This window comes from Phacochoerus africanus, chromosome 13, assembly GCF_016906955.1.
Source record: "Phacochoerus africanus isolate WHEZ1 chromosome 13, ROS_Pafr_v1, whole genome shotgun sequence".
Taxonomy (NCBI): Eukaryota; Metazoa; Chordata; class Mammalia; order Artiodactyla; family Suidae; genus Phacochoerus; species Phacochoerus africanus.
The window spans coordinates 72583142-72600068 of NC_062556.1; positions in this window are offsets into that span (position 1 = coordinate 72583142).

Below are 16927 nucleotides of genomic sequence, written 5' to 3' on the forward strand. Positions count from 1 at the left end.
GAATGTACAGCTCAACTCTTATTTAATGGTGGGAAACTGGATGCTTTTCCCCTGAGATCAGGAGCAAGGCAAGGATGTGGCCTCAGAACTCAGCTTTAGCATCGTACTGCAGGTCCAACCTAGTTCAATAAGGCAATAACAATGAAAGGCGATAACAGATAGGGATTGGCAGGTGTTATGATGGTACCTGCAGAAAACCTCCCCAAATTTAGTTGAGTTTGAGAAAATAGGAATACCATGATAAGGAATGCATGATATGTATTTGTGTATTGATGTGTTTTAGAGGCATCTGAATCTCTCCCCTCCGCCCCCCACACCAACACACTTTAGTTACATGTGTGTGCATTTTTGTTTATGTACACGTGCACATAAAATCATGTTGAGTGTGAGGTACTACAATTATAATGTGCCATTTTCTTCTTGGTAATAGCTAATTTAGGAAAAATATGTATTTAGACATTTTAAAAAAATAATTCTATCTGTAGAATGGATGCTATTTTAGCTAAAATAGACCAAACGTCCATGACTAGTAAAGTACAGAGTTTTAAAATAATAACTAACTGTATGTTCCTGTTAAAGGAAGCAGTTGAAATCCTACTTGTAAACCATATGATTTGTGTGAATTTGTAGGTCTGTATTAGTTGACTAAAACCATAATCACTATTTTATGGGTTTAACTTTAAAATAATTGTAAAGACAAATGTTGGGGAATGCTACATACACTGCCATTGCCTAAAAGTAACTTTCATAGATTATAGGCTCCAGGGAATGAGACCTCTTTTAGAGAAATGAGTAAAATACATCTTTGCTAAGAGATGTTGTGTGTGTGTTTTAAGAGGATGTTAGCCCAAAGATAAATGGGGAATTTCATCTTTGTTAATATTCTACTAGAACTTTTAAATTAATTTTCGTCTCAAATTTCCTTGAAATACTGCATATGTTTCCAAAAATGTATATGCAAACACAAATCAAAACAATCTGTCTTATCCTCAAATGTATGTTAATCCATTTCCAGGCTTAAACAAAAGTGATTTTTGAGAGAAAATATAATTAGATTATAGCTGGGACACTGGGAGTCTTGACACTGTGTTGACTCCACGAAAGGCTCTGATTCCAATGTTGCAGAATCACAGAAAACATTTGGAAAATTTGCTTTGCACATGTGTACTTCAATATTGCTTGAGTAACATATGATAATATATCTTTCGTATGTTCTTACACTTCCTCTAAATTTATAACGTTGTTAAGTATTGCTGCATCAGCTACAACTCCAAGGGAACTTTCCTCTCTGGGTAAAGGACAGCCTGAGATGTGCAGTGTCTCTTCTTCCTTCTTTGAGTTTTCCTCACAGACAATTTCTTCCTAGTGATCCACTTGAATTCCCTACCGATAGAGATCATCCCTCTGCTGCTGGCTGATAAGGTGAGTCTTTGGACTTGACCTTCCTCTGCTTATGTTCTGCCTTCAGGAGGCAACGTTGGCCAGCCTTCTTCAGAAGCCACAAAACTGCATCCTCACACTTATGAGCTGTCAAAATGCAAACAATTGCACAGCTGACTGTACTGATGGAAAACTGATAACTGATACAAAAAGAAATAGAAATGAAAAAAGTGTGTATATATGTACAGAACAGAGGCACAGATATACTTTATATGCATATTTCCAGGGTGTAAATGAAATCCATCAGGACAGAGCAACCATTGTTTATGTGGGCACGGTGTCCTCTTTACTCTTGTTTTTTGACCCTTTTATTAATACAATTATAACACTGGGGTACTATCAGATGCCAGTGTAACATGGAAAATATTGAATCACGCTCGGGCTGACTCATGCATAGTTATCACACCCGTAACACACAAAGCCTGATTTTATGCTTCAACACAGAGCGGAGTAAAAAGTTTTGTATGAATAATATCAGTATTGACAAAGTCACGCGGTAATAAGTTACCTGTGACTCTCATCTTTTCTTAATAGTGAGTTTTAGAGGAAATGCATGCTTTATTCTTTCGTGTGTGTTCACAGGACAATAGATAATGGAACCATTATGGATACGATTTCTAACATTGTATCTTTAAAGATAAATAAATTGCATTCTTTTTGTTCACATGAATAGAGGACTTCCCTTTTTCCAAAAGCTAGATATGCAATCATCTTCATCTTTAGTTTGTAACAGATGCAAGAATGGTTTCAAGTCTTCTGAGACATTGCCTCAGGATTAAATTACATTAGAAAGACAGCCCTTGTATGTATATGGATCCTCACATGAAGCCATTACCTTCTATGAAAAGTCATATTTAATAATAATTACAGTAATGATAAATGTAGATACTAGTCTTTATATTACAATGAATTAAACTTGGCAACAGGGGAAATCTCTAAGCAGTACATTCCTTTCTATTTTCAGCTGCAAGTTATTATGTAGGAATTAAATTTATACATAATATTTAAGGAATATATGTGTGTTAGAAAATTTACCTAGATATATAAGCATAACTTTTAAAGCCCCTTATTTAAACATAATTTGAAGAGTGACTAAAAACATTTAATATTTGGTTTTTACTGCAGCAGAGTAAAAGGCTCTTATGACAGCCTGGTCAGAGGGGATGGATAAAACAAAGTATTCGTTGCTAAGGAAATAGTTAACAGTATGAATTCACAAAAGACTTTAAGAGGGAGCTCGAGACTTGCCTCTGGGACTTGGGGATGACTGTGGGCATCAGACATCCAGCTGACAGCAGCCTGAGCTGAACAAGCCCAGCCCCCCACAAGCCTGAATTCAAATGTGTCTCTTACACTCTTTCTTTCATAATTTCAGGAGCAGGCTCAATCCTATTTGGGTAGGATTAAAAACCTACCCAAATATGGACCAGGTACCAGAGGAGCATGCAATAGGAGAGGCAGTGTTTCTGGGCTAGGGCAAGTCAGGGAGGTCAGGCAGTAGACGTTAAGCTCTCCCAAGGGAGGGACCATCCTGTAAGGGTTTTTCCTAACTCTGGAATTGGCATGGAGAAGGGCCTCACACGTAGCTACTGTTGAAAAAAGGCAAAAACCCAGGAGAACAGTATGAATGCAAAGGCCTAGTGAAGAAGAGAGAAACAGAAAAGAAAATATTTGGGAGCTCCCACTGTGGCATAGTGGGTTAAGGATCTGGCATTGGTACAGCTATAGTGTAGGTTGAAGCTGCAGCTCAGATTGATCCCTAGCCCAGGGAACTTCTGTATACTGTGACAAAAAAAAAGAGAGAGAGAGAGAGAGAAAGAGAGAAAGAAAAAGGAAGAAAGGAAGGAAGGAAGGAAGGAAGGAAGAAAGAAAGAAAGAGAGAAAGAGAGAAGAGATAAGAAAGAAAAAGAAAAGAAAGAAAGAAAGAACAGAAAGAAAGAAAAAAAAAGAAAAGAAAGAAAAAGAAAGAAAGGAAAAGAAAGGAAAGGAAGGAGGGAGGGAGGGAGGGAGGGAGAGGGAGAGAGAGAGAGACAGAAAGGAAGAAAGAAAGAAAGAAAGAAAGAAAGATTGAAAGAAAGAGAGAGAAAGAGAGAGAAAGAAAAAGAAAGGAAAGAAGGAAGGAAAAGAGAAAAAGAAGGGAACAAAAAAGAAAGAAAAGAGAATATTTGGGTTGTATTTTTCCTAAATAACAAAGCTTTTCTATTAAAGGGCTCTCAGCTATGTCTCAATGAGAAATTGAATGTGTTGGGTAAAATGGTCGTATTTGTTTAACTTGTACATATTTCCAAAACAGGTTCTATAAACAACCAAACCTCTCACACCACCAGCACCAGTTCAGGCCACCTGCCCAGATGGAATGTGTGATGTTTGTTCCTCTTTAGGCAGTTTTTATACTAAAACCTCATTTTATTGCACTTCAACTTATTGTGCTTTGAAGATATTGTGATTTTTAGAAATTGAAGGTTTTGGTAACTCTGCTATAAGCTCGTCTACCAGTGTCATTTTTCCAACAGCATTTGCTCATGTTGTGTCTCTCGGTCACATTTTTGGTAACTAACATTTCAAGACCTCCACCAGCAAAAAGATTGTGAATCTCTGAAGACTAAAATAATGGTTAGCATTTTTTTAGCAATAAAGTATTTTAGTTAAAGCATGCATATTGTTGTTTTAAACACAATGCTATGGCACACTTCGAAGACTGCAGTATAGTGTAAGCAAACGTTTATATGCACTGGGAAGCCAAAAATGTCGTGACTCACTTTATTGTGATATACACTTTGTTGCAGTGGTTTGGAACGAACCCACAATAACTCCGAGTTATGTGTTTTACTTTCCAATAGCTTTTCCGAATGTTCCCTTAGTAAAAGGGGAAGACTGCAACCTGTTTTGTACTTTGGGGGAAAAGTGACACATCCACAGCATCAACTTACCCCCAAGTGGTCAGAGCACACCCACCCCAGCCCCGTCCCATTAGTTTCATTTATTCCTGTGGGAACCTGGAGATGTTTTTGCCAGTGGGATCCCTCTGGGGAAGGGACGTGAGGATTATTCGTGTATTGCAATACACAAGCACATCATACACAATAAGAAATCCCTTCCCCAGTGTTTCTCTGATTGATCCTCCATCTCTAAAATGAATACATATTACTTTGATAATAAAGTTATTTTAAGTATGTGCAACTGAACTTTCTATTCATCTATCAATGCCCAGATTGAAATGTATTCCTCCTAGAATGCCTTCCTAATTTTCCTCTGCGTGCAAATTTGTATACTTCATGACTCAAGAATTGTCTGTTTCATATTATTATTCGTATGTTCCCTGTGCCCCTTTAAAAACAGCAAGTTCTTGGAGTTCCCGTCATGGTGCAGTGGAAATGAATGACTAGGAACCATGAGGTGGCGGTTCGATCCCTGGCCTCTCTCTGTGGGTTAAGGATCCGGCGTTGCCGTGAGCTGTGGTATAGGTAGTGTAGGTCGCAGATGCAGCTCGGATCCCGGATCCCGTGTTGCTGTGGCTGTGGTGTAGGCCAGTGGCTACAGCTCTGATTCGACCCCTAGCCTGGGAACCTCCATATGCGTGAAAAGACAAAAAAAAGCGCCCCCCCCAAAAAAAATAAACAAAAACAGCAAGTTCTTGAAGACAAAATACATAATTATGTCTAAACATCTCTCTGTTTCCCACAGACTATAGAACAGGGTCACCATCAATAAATGCTCAGTTGAAATTCGTTAAATTATTACTCTGGGCTGTTTCATCACATATAATATGTATGTTTTCTTCATATCGAGGCCATAAGGACTCTAGTGTTATATCCGGGCTCTATTTGCATTGAAAATACACAAATGAGGGGCCCTTGTGTACTGAGCCTCTTTTCCAAATCTCTGAGCCCTACTTTGTGCCATAACCTTCCACTAAGAACCAGATGTCATGAAGTAGTGCAGCTGTGTTATTTGGATTTATAGGAAATTTGAGGGAAGGCAGCTGCTGAAATAAAAATATGAAACTCCGGGAGCCTCATGTGCAGGTGTGTTTGCAGTCTCATTGGAAAGCTTGATATTATTTTGATAACCAAGTCTCTTTCACTGGGGTTCTGGTGCCGTGGTGAAAAATATGAATCCAGGAAGTTCCACGTCGAGATAGGCATATCCTCATAAAAACGAACAATGAAAACTTATTCTGAAACAGTTTCCAACTTGTGAAATCTCGACCTTTGAAATATCTCCAAGTTCACTGAAATTTATAATTGAATAAATGCACTTATACCGCGTTTAGTTGACTAAAGAGACCCGGTTTACTCAGGATTGCAGAAAATGAAAAACATCTAGCTTTTTTCAGGACCTGCCCTGTTTTTTTCCTTTCCTTTTTTGCTTTTTCTTTCTTTTTTTTTTATTATTAAACTTGTGGTGGGTTATGTTAACATGTTGTCGAGGTTCAATATTTCAAAAAAGAGAAAAAAAAAGATTAAATATTGTAATTGGATTCACTCAGACTCCACTCTTCCTCCAATATTATACTCTAGTCATATTTGCGCATATTTTTAAGGAAATAAAAAACGTAGGTGTAGTGGGGGGTCTGTCTTAGCCCTTCTCCCCTAATCTCTTCCCTTTTCATCCCCTTCCAAAAATGATCACTGTTTTCACTTTAGTGTTCCCCTTGAACGCAAGTGTTAAATAGTTTTCTCCAAAATATAAAATATTCACATTTTATATACAAAGTATTGCGAACTGCATATCATTGTGCATCTCACTCTTCCTACTGGATATTTAAAATACGTGTCCACACTGGGCCACACATTCCTGAGCTCATTCTGCATCTTAGCTACAAATCTGTCCATCACTGTCCAGGGCTTTACCTCTTCTAATGCTGATGGGAGTTTACAGGTCTTGGAAACTTGGGCCCCAACATCCTTGCCTTTTCTTGGTATCGTTCGAAATTGACTTTTCCAACAACGTCAATTGTTCAAAGAGATGAAACAAAAACCAAGAGACGAAACCAAAAGAGAGACAAAAAACAAGTAAACCAAAATACTGATTACCAACTTAATACTTTTATAATCTTGTATTTGGTAAATTACAGTTTCTTAAGAAATTATTTAGAGTTTCAAATTAATAGTTAAAAATGGCTTATATGTGTGTCTAATGATTTACTCAAATCTCTACTCTATTTGGAATTATATTTAATCTCCTTCCTTCCCAGTGTAATAGTTGCTTACCTATTTTCACTTGGGGAATCAGTCCAGGTCAGATGAACAGTTTTTATTGGACACTAAAAAAATAACCCATATTTGTGGTTTTGAATTTATTTCTATTTTATCTTTGGTGACATAAATGTTTACCCATTTATTTTTCCTAAAATACACTTTCCTTGAATTTATTCTTGCACAGTGCTATCGCTATTTCAAGCCAGTCTTAACATCTGAATTACTTTTCTGTATTTAAGTAGATATATCTTATCAGAGACCTTTTGTTAAGGATTTTTGGGCTCAACTGCTATTCAAAATGCCTTTTATAATTCACTACTCTTGATTTCTTTAGCCAGCTTTAAAATTACCATTTAACAGTTATTTTCTGTGATTACTTTGAAAATATTAATTATTGCCTTTAAGCTTTGGTATTATTGTGGCGAAAACGCATAACAAAATATTTATCACCTTCACTATTTTTACGATGCTGGTTCAGGAGCTAAGCAGCTCTCCAGGACGTTCTTCATTTTACAAATCTGAAATTCTGTGCTTATTAAAAACAACCCTCCTCCTTCCCCTTTTCTACCAACCCCAGGAAGCGTCTTTCTACTTCCTACAGTTTTGAGAGGCTTCCATCTCTTGGCCATTGTGAGTCATGCGGCTACTGCCTATAAATTTTTATTGTTACTATCAGTTTAATTTTCCTCAACTGTTGAAAATCTGTTTCCTGCAATTAAGAAAAGTGATATTAGGTACACTTTAGTGTTATTACCCCTGCCTGAAGATGGTCTGCTTCATCTTCCATGGAACTCACAGTCACTTCTGGTGGGAAACTAGTCTGTTGATGTTAAAATTACCAGGTATCTAGTTTATAGTTTCTCTGCCACATCTTCCTTTTGATTCTCTTGCCATCACCATTATACCCACATTGGAGTTTTAATTTTTATACTGCGTGTTTCTAATTTTTCTTAATCGTTTTATTTTTGTTTCCTTATGCTGATTTTTATGTAAATCCCTTACTTCGTTTCAATTTCACTAATTTTTGACCTGTCGATCATATCCAGGTTAGAATTGATCTCAATTATTTGCTATATTAAATTTAATGAGGCCATCTATGATATATCTAATTGATCTGTTTGCTGTTCAAGTTTATACAATACCATGGTTTAAGACCAAGTTATTTTTCAATGCCAGGTAGCCTGTTATAAATTATAGAGATAGCTTCATTTCTCAACCCTACACTTTTATATAAGTATCTGTAATACAATTAAAGATCTGTCATGAAAAATGAAAACCCTTAATAGTTTAATAATGAATTTCAATTATGCCAAGAAAAGAAAAACAATTATACAAAGCCTTATTGTCAGTCACTCAATTAGGTAAGATAATCTCATATAATAAGTAGTGACCTTTATTATTTCCCATCAATGATCTTGCGATTCAGTGACATGAGAACAAATGGTCCCTTCCTTGTAGATGAAGTCTTTTTTGGGGGTGAGGGGTGATTTCCACAGACTATCCATTGCTGATGAGTTTGGACTATTTATCTGTGTTCCTAAAATATGATTTATTTCAGAGCATTTTGAAGATGTAAAGGTAGTTAGCAGATAGAATGAATCTCTGATCTGGAAAGTCTATAGATGATTTCGTCTGAAGATAATTTTTGGCATATGGTCAAGGTTGAGACAGAGATATAAAAAGGAACTTAATCCCCAGACAAACACAGAAGGAGATCCGAATTATTACATAAACTTAGATGTAATTGGTTTCTATCCATGCTTCTTAAATGCTTACCTGGACCAGTTGGTGCATCTATATAACCTACATTTTTGTCATTAAATACATCCTGGGGAAGAGAATATTTTTATTCTATTTTATTAGTAGAATAGGCTTGTAAAGTCCAAGCACTGCCACAAGGTCATATATTAAGTGGCATAGCCGAGATGTGAAATAATTTCCTGGTCTCCAAGTTCAATGCTCTTATTATGCCACAGCTGCCATTATGGAAATAGGAACTTGGCTGTTCATCTTTGATATTTCCATTGCCTCTTGTTTTACTGTATTTCACATTTGAGTAAAAATGCAACTAGAGCATTTACTTTAATTATATCATAGTAAGGATGGTTTGCAGGTTTCTAAAAGAGAAATATCTTCTGAATCACGGATCTTATCACAACAGGGAACTCCTTCATTATCTACCCATGGATTCTGCATCCCCCTGAGAAGAGAATGACAAAGTAACTCAAAGGTAGAAGAAGAGACTTAAAGGATGGATGGAAAAGCTATCAGAGGTAAGTCCATGCTGACACTCCTTCCAAGATACAGTAACAACTATCCAGGGAAAGAGCATCCCAAGGGGAAAATTGGTCCCTATGCTCATGGCCATGAGCACCTGCCACTGTGTTCTTCAGCAAAGCAGAGCTGAACTATTTCTGAAGTTGTGTGTGATTCCCTGCTCTCAGTAAGTGTAGGCTTCCAACATTTAGGAGAAAGCATCAAAAGTCCTAAACTGCCTGTCTAATCCTCAGGAACAAATGAAAGTCTCCTGAGAAGTTTTCCTCTAGTAAACACCATGTATGCTTTATTTTGTTTGTGGTTTCTTTTCCCATCCTGAGGGAAGTACTTTACCTGAGGATTCCTAAAATAGCGCTGAACAGTTTGCATTGCTCTTTTGATCATAAAACTCAATAACATATAAAGTTTAAAAGGCACATACTAAGAGCTCTATACATGACAAAACTAACATAGATGTTGATTAGATCAGCATTTTATTTTATAGAGGAACAAGATGTACAAAATGGACTTAAAAGTATTCTCACGTTTCCACTAAAAAAAAATTGACTAACTCTGCATCTTAATATAATCTGAGAACATTCAAAGTTGGATTGTATGGATAATCAAATCCTGCAAATGTGTACATACCTCAGTTTCCAATTTCCCCAATGAGTTGGAAATTAAATGTTGAATTAATCTATCTACAACTGCCAGTAGTAACTAAGACACAGGAGTAGTTAAGCATAGCTAGTCCATGCACAAAAATTGATGTCATCCAACCAAATGGGAGCTCATGGCTTGAACCCAAGTCCAAGATGATAAACTTATAGTTTCCTTTTAGCTGAATTGGCTGCCCCCCCCCCTTTTTTTAAGTCCTGCACCTGAAGCATATGAAAGTTCCCAGGCTAGGGTTCTGGAGCTGCCAGCCTATGCCACATCCTCAGCAACACCAGATCTGAGCCGTGTCTGCAACCTACATCACTGCTCAGGGCAATGACAGATCCATAACCCATTGAGTGAGGCCAGGGATCCAACCTGCATCCTCATGAATACTAGTCAGGTTCATTACCACTGAGCCACAGCCCTTGCCTGTCCTGGGATTTCAGGATTTTGGTCAGAAACTTAGCACTCACGTTGAACTTGCCTCTGCTGACCCATTTGTCTTTACTTTCTTTTTTTCTAGGAAAGGGTACAAGAATAACCTTTGGATAACTTTTTAAAACTACATTTAAAATTTAGTAAAATTTAGTAAAGCAAAATATGCAGTATTTCATCAAAAAAGAGCAAAGGATATAGGCTTAACAGATTCACCTGTTGACTAATAATCTCAATCTAAGGTAAGTCTTGAAAGTTCAAGTGACTTATCTAATTTCAAAGTCATACAATCCAGCAAGCCCACTCCTGGGAAAACCATAATCCCACTATCCGGGGAAAAGCATAATTCGAAAAGATACATGTACCACAGTGTTTGTTGCAGCACTATTTGCAATAGCCAAGACATGGAAGCAACCTAAATCTCCATCAACAGAGGAACGGAAAAAAAAAAATGGTACATATATATAATGGAATATTACTCAGCCATAAAAAAAGAATGAAATAATGCCAGGTGCAGCAATATGGGTGGACCTAGAAACTACCACACTAAGTGAAGTTAGTCAGACAATGAGAGATAAACATCATATGATATCATATACATGTGGAAGCTAAAAAATAAAAAAAAAAACATACAAATGAACTTATTTGTCAAACTGAAACAGACTCACAGACTTTGGAAAACTTATGATCACCAAAGGCAACTTGTTAGAGTGTGGGAGGGATGGACAGGGGGTTTGGGATTGACATATGCACTCTGAGGTATATGGAGTGATTGGCCAATGGGGACCTGCTAAACAGCACAGAGAACTCTACCCAGTATTCTGTGATAATCTATGTGGGAAAAGATTCTGAAAGCGAGTGGATATGTGGATATGCATGACGAAATCACTTTGTTGTACGGCAGAAATTATTATAACCTTGTAAATCAACTATCCTTTGATAAAATAATTTTAAAAAAGAAAAATCAGTCAGTGAAAGGCAGAACCTGAATAATTGGAACGAACCCTTGAGCATTGTTACTATCAGTAGTAGGAGTATTTTTGTTAGAATCATTTCTTGTTCAACTCAGTGAAATATTTCATCTTTGCGAACATTATGAGAACACCAGGAATGATTCAATCCCAATGTAGACTTATTCCTAGGAGCTGCACCTATTAATTTAACATAATATAATGGAATTAACTGTTACAAGAATGAGCATTTTCTCTATAACAGGTGGCTCTGTATGAATAAGGGTTGGGGACTGTCACCTCATCTCTGCGTGCTTTGGTTGCCCATCTGTAACATGAAATGAGACGGATGCCCTTGGAAGACCTTACCAGCTTTCACGGTCTACAAAAGGGTGACTCAAAGCTAATAAATGATTTTCCCCAACCTCCCATTATTCTCGGTGTTCTAATTCCAAAGGTACAGAATGAGTAAGAAAAAACATTGAGGAGCCAGAACTGATGCATGTCATTGGCAATGCACAACCTCCCTGTTTTCGTACATCTCATTTCTGGGGGACAATTTATACGCTTGCTCCAGGAATGGCAATGGAAGCCTACATCTTATCTATCCTTTCCATAAAATGATTTCAGGTCCTGATTCCCTTACTTCATGCTCCTTTTAATTCCTCCTCTGAGTGACTCTTATCCCAACGATCATTGCCAATTGCTCAACACAAAGCCAGAATTTAGCATATCTCTGGCTGGTAGGTAAATTCCAAAATATTTTATAAACAGCAAAAGTGAAGAAACAGGTATAAAATTATCCATTCAGGTTGATTTCTTTTATTCTTTTTTGTTTTCTTTTCTTTTCTTTTTTTTTTTTTTTTTTGCGCTAAATGAATAGCTATTTTTAACCAGGTTGTACACCCAGACGCTCCTTTTGGTAAATAAGAGCACACATCTCCTGGAACAAAGGGAAGAATCGTTTCTGAGGCAGGGGCAGAGCAGTTGGGCGGAGCTGCCTTTTCTTCCCCTGGGTGGAGTGCCGCCCTGGTTCTCACTACATCTGGCAGCACAGATGGCAGGAAAATTAATAGGAGGGAGGAAGCATTGACCTCATGTGGATATAAACAAGTCCTGAGACTACACTGGCAGGCAAATCCGATAATAGCCTTAAAAGAGACCTTGAAAGTTCATTGAGTTCAGCTCCCTGCTGCTGATAGGGCTGTGCTTGACAAAGTCCGACGTCCTGGGTGAGCATCCTTGAGGTGACACGCATAGAGATCCTGGAAGAGGTCGCTGAGGGCGGCCGCACAGTGCATGTCCCTCGGTAAGTGGGAGCGTAGCCTGCTAACATCTGTTTTATATTCGTGTATCTTGTTGGAGATAAGCGATGAGAAAATGACTACGAGACTTTTCTTATCACGTGTATTTGACCAATTATAAGAATCCTCCGAGACAAAGAGCCTTATAAACAGATGTTCATCTTTAAACACATTTATAGGGTTTCAAGAATGAGCTTGTTTCAAGAACATGTGAGTAATTGACATTACTCATTAAATGGATATCTACTGGCTACAGAATTATTGATCTGAAAAAAAAAAAAAAAGATCTGGGTTTTGTCCGTGGTGATTGTTGCAGCCCTAGTCCAGCGATTCAGACATGGTTGAGAAGCTGATGTGAAAGTCATTCCCACCCCCCATGTCCCTCCCATTCAAGGTGGCTTCTTGCGGCAGTGAGGCTTAATCCAAGGCCCGCTGAGGGGGGCTAGGGAAAGATTTGCTTTTCCGATTAAAGGAACGAAAGGATCTCATGCTGTGCTTTCTCCCCTTCTACTTCCCTTGAACATGAACTTGCTGATGTATTGCAACCACGGAAGCAAAGCAAGAGAATTGCAAATTGCTGATATTGTTCCAGCAACTTTCCTGGCAACACATTTTTGTTATGTGAATGCAATTAAATCCCATTTTAAAGCCAGGCTTAGTTCGCTAATTTCATTTGAAAACACACCTAAATGATGCACTTACTAGTGTCTAAATATTCTTTACAATATCTTAACAACAAAAAGCCTGCCCCACGGTAGTCAGAGTAATATTAATCCCATTCCTGTCTACATATAACTTCAGCTATTAATTTAGGTTTATAGTCTAGAAAACACTTTCAAACGCTCTATCACCAAGATTATTTTCCTTTAACCTCAATGATTTTTGTACTCCAACTATTTATATTTTACCTTACCTAAATGAACCACTCCTGCGAAATATTCCGAAAAAAATCTATTTAAAATTGAAATTGTAAAAAGGCCTAGGTGAATCTAGTCCCATATAGTTGAGTACTTTTACAAAATGAAACATGAGGGGATTTTTTTATTTAATGAGGTATCTTTGAAAACAGCAGATGTAGACCTGAATCCCTAGATGACCAATCATTAGGGGGTTGTGTTAAACTTGAATAGTCTCAATATTTTACAAGTAAGTTCAAGTTTCTGATGCCCCCCCAAATCACATTAACCTGTGGCTCTCCAATTTAGCATGTCTATTAAACACTTAGAAAACTTGTTAAAACCCAGATACTAGGTTGCATTTGCAGAAACTGATCCAGTAGGTTAGTTGTGGAGTCCAGCAATTTACATTTCTAACCAGTTTCCAGGTGATCCTGATACTGTTGGTCTGAGAAGCACATTTTCAGCAGCACAGATACAGACAATTTCAAATGGTACTCATTAGCAACACTGCTATGTATTCACATCCTCATGCTGGAGAGACCAGTGGTCTTTGGGCAAGTTATTGCCATATGCTAAGTCAAAGCCATGCTTGTATCTAATATGACCATTGCATTGCATTACATTGGCAATATTCCAGTTGCTATTTAGATTAACAGCTTGATTACCCAGACATATAGCTCTTTAGCTTATGTGAATATATTTATGCAAATAAGTAGTCTCCTTCCTCCAATTTTGATAGCTCTTGTTTTAGTGGGCCCCCACTATTTCTATCTTTGTAATTAATTATGATTCATTCCAAGTCCTGTTGTGTGTGAATAATCTTCCAAAAGACATTAATAGTATAATAAAAGAGTATGTGGAATCTAATATTCACAGAAAAAGACATGACCATGTTATAATGCAATGAACTCATTTTCAGCTTTTTAAATCCCCAGTTAACTAAGGAAGAAAGTGTGTTTCTCATTAATCTGTATCCTTTTCTTCTGTTTCCATGTTTCCAGTTTTAATCTCACACACACACACACACACACACAAAGTTCTGTGTGCTGGGGGATGCAGAAAAGATGCTACTTTGAGCTTGATGGAGAGGACAGGATGCTGTGATGAATCTCATGCAGCAGGTGTCTGATGGACTATTATTTAATCTTTGCTTTGGGAAAGAGCAATCAAATGGTAGCTGTTGGTATTTGTCGAATAAAAACTCCAGATGTTGACAATGTTTCCTCATGGCCATTGATATATAATGATTTGCACACAGCTGCTAAAAAACCATCAAGCCCATATACTCCAGGATGGTCGCTGGGAATTCTTCTTTTTTCTTTGTGTGTTTTATGCCCAGCCCTTATGGCATGACTCACAGATTTTTCAAGTGTTCAGTTGAGCTAGCCAAATAAGACTTACTCACGTGGATTCTCTCATACTTCTCTAAAGAGCTTTGTCATCCTACGTTAATGGGGGTATTCCGATGTGACAATAGAATGTCATCATTTTTCGTCTCTAGTTGACCTGGAAATTCAACATGCTATACATCTTTACACAGGTCACCATTTAGGCACATTTTTGTTATAAATGATACATAATTGAATTTTGAACACAGGCCAAGGGAATAAAACACAATGATTTTTTGTTGATTTGTTAAAGGGCATTCAAATTCAGACTTTCCCAGTATTTGTATTTTTCCTAGAGTTAAAAAAAAAATGCCTTATTTTTATTCCTACAGCCAGCTCAAAGTCAGAAAGGGAAACATCTTAAGTTTGTTCCACAACCTCAGAAATATTTTCAGAATGGTATCTGAGTAGCTTCAAGACTGATAAACAGATGCTCCCCATCCCTAACAAAAAAAGACTGGTTTTCTCTGGATTTTCTAAGGCACATAAAAAAGTAACCAGAGCCTCACAGGACTGAAAATATTAACAGCAACAAATATGTACATCTCTCTTTTTCCCTTTAGTTACTTCCCGGGTGGGTTCCTTTAAGATGACGTACGTAGTCCTTAGAGCTGTTTTAGGGGATGAGTCCATAGCTTAAGGTGCAGTGGCAGAGGTGCTGCGTGTACTTGCTCTATAACCGAATGTGGTCCACAGACCGGGCGGAAGGTGCCCTTTCTGATGGATCCAGTCATCGGCGAGGACAGCTGCAGTTCCGTCTGCTCCCCCGCACTTCCCAGTTCTCATCACTCACTCACATCCCCAGCAGGGGTGACCTCTCTCCAGCTCCTCAACTTCAGTGTTCCTCGAAAGTTTGAATACACATGGCCACAGGTACAGACACCAACACCGAAATCATTAACAATGTGTGCTGCGTTGAAAAAAATGCGTTCATAACGTAACAGATGGACTATAGAATATTTTACACTGTTCCTATTATTGTTGTAACAAATTACCACAGACCTATTGGCTCAACCCAACAAAAATTTAATATCACATGGTTGTGGAGGTCGGAAGTATGACATGGGTGTAACTGGGTCAAACCTGAGGTGTCATCAGGGTTGGGAGCCCTCTGCAGCCTCTAGAGGAGACTGCATTTCCTTGCTTCTCCAACATCAGAAAAGCAGGCACTTTGGCTACTCCAGGTACTTTCTTCCATCTTCAAAACTAGCAAAATAGCATTTTCAAATGTCTCTTTCATTCTGGGCTTCACTTCCTTTTTTATCTCTCCTCTTCTCTCTCTGACTCTTTCCTCCCTCTGTAAGAATCCTTATCACTACATTGGATCCACTTGAATAATCCAATATAATCTCCCATCACAAGACCTTAATTTTATCACATCTGCAAAGTCCCTTTTGACTTGTAAATTGATATTTTCACTGGCTCAAGGATTACAATGTAGGCATCTTTGCTAGGAAGGGGGATTGTTCTGTCTACCACAAGTACTTTAAATCTTATACACGGTCCTTACAAATTTCAGCTGACAGCATTTAATTCTGTCATGCTATTTAGAGTTAACTTTAAGGCATTGTCAATTTGATTGTTAAAAAATGATTTTTTAAATGTTTTAAATTTTTTCCTCCAAATTTTTTTAAATAGTTAAATGTCACAGAGGCATAAGTAGCATATAAGACTTAAGGTAGCTATTTTGGGCTAAAGTATACTAATTATTACTAATTAACTGATTATACTATGAAGATAAGAATATTAATGCATATAATTTAACATAAACTGATTTGTAATAAAGAATACATAATAGAACAGGTATGATTGACACTTTTTCTTGAGGATTCTTGTACTCCCTGGAGTTTATTCATTAATGTCATTTTTGACTTGATGGTAGGAGGTTAGTAGGATTGAGTAAAGCAAAGCTGAGAAGAACAGAATATGCTGAGGATAAAATATGAGACATACAGTGTTCTAGGTTATCATATTATGAGAGGAAAAAAGGCAAGCAGTCCAGAAGAAAGTAAAGGAATCAGTGCTTATTTTTCTGGGTATTTCTGTGTTTAAGACGTGAGTTGTAACATAAGTGGGGCATCAGGACCAGGTGAGACGTTGCATACAGAGAAGTCAAATACAATGACCTATATTAATTAAGAGTAGTAATGACGTTGAGTCACCTACTGGGTGCAGTGGAGGGGCTCCTGCTGCCATATTGTTGGGAAGTGGATGGGCACCTGGAGACCTGCTTCTGGGGCTCGGTGAGTCTGTCCACATGGCATCCCCTTGAATGTAGCCTCTGTAGTCCCCAAGGTCGTGAAAAGTGGAAATCTTTTCAGACATGGAAATGCCAAGCTCTTTTCTCACACCCTGGGGAGTGTCATTTCTAAATGACAATGATTGTGAAGGTAG